The sequence below is a fragment of the Beta vulgaris genome, chromosome 3 (genome assembly GCF_026745355.1).
Source record: "Beta vulgaris subsp. vulgaris cultivar EL10 chromosome 3, EL10.2, whole genome shotgun sequence".
NCBI classification, from domain to species: Eukaryota; Viridiplantae; Streptophyta; class Magnoliopsida; order Caryophyllales; family Amaranthaceae; genus Beta; species Beta vulgaris.
Window position 1 is genome coordinate 45543341 of NC_079204.1, and position 4341 is coordinate 45547681.

Genomic DNA, 4341 nt, shown 5'->3' on the forward strand with positions numbered 1-4341 from the left:
TGCGTCCTTTCAAGAGGGGGTGGCGGTGGGAGCGATGCTCAAGGATGACTTGTGTGATGTATTGTTGTCACTTTGTGATGTGTGGAAGGGAGCTTGCAACGTTGCAGTGGGGAAGCCATAGCAGATAGGTAGGGAGTGAAAGTATCCATGGAAGGAGGCTTCAGAAGCTTTGTGGTGGAGACCTATAACTTGCAGCTATATGAAGCTCTTAGGAAGGGGAAGAAGGAAAATTCTATGTTTGGGCATAATTTGCATGATATCAATGCTCTCTTGGAGCAATATGATGAAGTTGGTTTTAGTTTTGTTAAAAAAACAGGAAGTAGGCGGCTAGCACATGCTTTATTATAAAAAGTTTATCTTTGTTTAATTTATTTGTTTGGCTGGAAGAAACTCTTGTAGCTGTAATGGAATTTGTAGCTGAAGACATTGTTGAGTAATATTATCATGCTTTTTTCGGATAAAAAGATTTTCAAAAATAAGCTACTAAAAAGATAAATTCTGATTTCAACTTAAAACCCTTTATTTTATAAAATTCTTAAAAATATTTATTTCTAAAAATACTTATTAAAATAATAAAGTAAATAAAAGTAATTATCATGAATAATTAATTGGGCTTTTCAAAGGATTGAGCTCAAAGTAATTAATTTATGGGCTAATACAAATAATCATTCGTAACAATGAATTGGGCTTTAAAATTGGACTTTTAATCTTTAATATAAATAAATATGCTTTATACTTTTAAAAACATTTTTGGGCCTGGCTTTTCGGATTGCTCTCCCCTTGGATTGGACTGATTAAGACCATGGTATGTTTCAATCATTGGGTTCTTATATGGGGAGACACGATTGTGTGTCTAGAGAATTTCCCACTTTGACTTAGGTTTGTTGAACCGAAATTCAAAGTATTTGTGCCAGAACATAGAATGATTCTAGATGCTCTGCAATGTAGAACCGCTCTTTTAACATCGGTACCTACAAAATAAGCATAAGTCTATAGATGCAGATGTGTATGAAAAACATTTACAAAACAAGCATAAGTTTTCAAAATGAAAGGATATGTGAAATGGATATTATAGCCCTCTTGAGTGCTCTCTTATTATTGCTCTTGGATAACTTTCCAGGTTTTCTCTGCGTAGAGAATACGCAAGGTGCCATGGTAAGAAAATCTAAAGCTAAACAGAAAGTGATCCAGGAGAAAGCTGTTGTAGTGAAAGGGAAGGGTCCATCTGAATCACAAGTTTTGAAAATGAAGACGGTAGATGAAGTTATGGGTATTGAGGAGTTGGAAATAGAAGGCGATGACAATGGTGGTCAACTGGGTGAGTGTTTATCTCCGAAAACCTCACTACAGACTATCCAACAACAATCTCTTCTTAGGGACAACTTTTCGGATTGGCTTGAGACAATCCAGAAATCTGGGGAGAGAATATCACAAGATAAGAACGTACGTGAAGGTATTGTATAACCTGTTCCTATTTTGTTTTCTCCTAAAAGTGATGATTTAGAGTTGGTTAGGATTGGATTAGAAGATGTGCAGGATGAAATAGACTACTGGAACTCTGCTTTACTGTTATGTGGTGGAGGCTAATCCACCCATCCATGTTCTAGAGGGTTTTTTTAGAAGAATCTGGTGTAACCATGGGGTAGAAAAGGTGGCATTGGTTAAGGAAGGGATTTTCATGGTGAGGTTTAGTTCTATGGAGAAAAGTGATCTTATTCTTGCAGGAAACCCACCTTTTTTTGATAATAAACCCTTGATTTTGAAAAAATAGACTGCTGAGGTGGATATATGCAAGGAGAATGTGAATGTATTACCTATATGGGTCCAATTGCTACTTGATTTCAAGTATTGGGGTAGCTCATGTCTGGAGAAGATCATTAAACCTTTAGGTAAAATGATTAGGGTGGACCAGGCTACTAGTAATAGGGACAGATTACAGTATGCCAGGGTAATGGTGGAGGTGAACACAAGTCAAAGTTTTCCAGATAACCTCAAGTTTATCAATAATGAGAGGGGAGAATTGATAGTGATTCCAATACATTATGAGTGGAAACCTTCTGTGTGTGAAAAATGTAAGAAGATGGGACATGAAACTAGCAAGTGTGCTAGACCAGAAGGTAGACAAGAAGGGAGAGTCAAGAAGCCAAATGTGCCAGGAAAGAGCTCAAAACCTGCTGAAGCTCAGGAATTCCAGCAGGTTACAAATCCTGCCAAGAGGAGACTAAGCTCTCAAGGGGAAGCTACTAGGCAGAACAAGTTTGCAGCTCTGGATGATGAGGAGACAGAAGATGAAAGGAGAATGGAGAAGTCTGAAGGGGCAATAATGATAGGAATGGTGCAATGTCAGTCAGGGGTTGAAGAGAAGGCAGGAGGTAGCCACCCTCCTGTGTATCATGAATAAGATCCTAGTATGGAATGTGAGGGGGGTCAATAGCCAACAGAAAAAGAAGGATGTCAAGTTGCTCTTAAATGGGCAAAGAGTTGGTATGGTTGGCCTCCTGGAAACTAAGGTGAAAGCTCATAACATGGGAGAGCTTTACCTTAGTATGTTTAAGGGCTGGTGTTTCACCTAGAACTCAGCTTATAATAAAGGTGGTAGAATTGTGTTGTCATGGAATCCTAAAAGTTTTATTGTTAGCATTCTAAAATGTTCAGCTCAGTATATCCATTGTTTGATCCAACCAGTTAGTGGAGCAGTTTCTTTCTTTTGTACATTCATTTATGCTGAGAATGATGCAAATGAGAGGAAATTACTATGGAAGGAATTGGAGGAGATGGCTATGAATATGAGAGATCCATGGTTGGAAGTGGCCTGGGTGATTACAATTGTGTTTTGTACCCTGATGAAAGAATAGGGACAATGGTTAGAGCTCAAGAAACTGAAGACTTACAGAGATGTGTTTCTGTGTGTGGTTTCCAGGACATGGCTTGTACAGGAAGTAAGTACACTTGGAATAACAAATAGCAACAACCTAGTAGAGTCTTTTGTAAACTTGATAGAACTATGGTCAATCAAGAATGGCTGGAGTGCTTTCCCTCTGCTATGACCTATTTTATGCCTGAAGGACAGTTTGACCACTGTCTTGTGTCTATTAGGGTGTATCCAGAGGTGGTAGTGGGTAAGCATCCTTTTAAATATTTCACAATGTGGAGTCATGCACCAAGCTTCAATGCTATTATTACAGATTACTGGAAGATGGATGTTTAAGGTACTCCTATGTTTAGGGTAGTGCAGAAATTGAAAATGATTAAACAAGCACTGAAAAAACTAAATGCTGAGGGATATTCTGATATGCAATGTAGAGACATTGCAGCATATAATGAAATGATTAAAAGTCAAGAAGATTTGCAGAAGTGTCCTCATAATCCTGAATTGCAGAGTCTGGAATCTCAAGCTGTGGGGAATTACAGGAGAGTTCACAGAGACTATATTGCTATTCTGAATCAGAAAGCAAAGCTCAGTTGGTGTAAGGAAGGTGATGAGAACACCAGTTTGTTTCATCAATCCATCAAAGCCAGGAGGATCAGGAATACTGTATATGCAATAGAAGTTAATGAAGCTTTCCTGGGCTGTTATGTGAGCTTGCTGGCGACATCTATGAACAATAGAACAAGAGTAAAGCAGGTAGTGATAGAGAAGGGCCACGTGCTTTCTGAGGAACACATCCAGAATTTTGAGAGACCTTATACTGCTCAGGAGGTCAAACAGGCTTTGTTTTCAATACCAGGCAGCAAAAGCCCTGGTCCTGATGGCTTTGGTGGTTACTTTTTCAGAGATGCTTGGGACATTATTGGAGAAGAGATAACTAAGGCAGTCCTAGATGTGGTTCATTCAGGTAAACTTCTTACTGAATTGAATACAACCATGTTAACTCTCATACCTAAAGTGTCTTGTCTTAAGTCTGTAAGTGAATTTAGACCAATAGCTTGTTGCAATACATTGTATAAGTGCATAACTAAGATGCCCTGCAATACATTGAGTCTAATTCTCCCTGATATTATGGCTGAAAATCAAGGAGCCTTTGTTAAGGATAGATTTATTGCTCATAATATTATGGTTTATCAAAATTTGGTGAGACATTATGGAAGGAGGAAGGTAAATCCAAGTTGTATCATGAAATTGGACTTGAAGAAAGCATATGACACATTTGATTGGCTATTCCTTGAAGATATGTTAAAGGCTTTGAAATTTCCTGTAAAGTTCACTAGCCTAGTAATGAAGTGTGTGAGTACACCTAAGTTCTCTCTTATGGTTAATGGATCATTGCATGGTTTTTTTTTGGTTCCAAGAGGAGTTTGAGACAAGGAGACCCTATGTCCCCCTTGTTGTTTGTGATATGC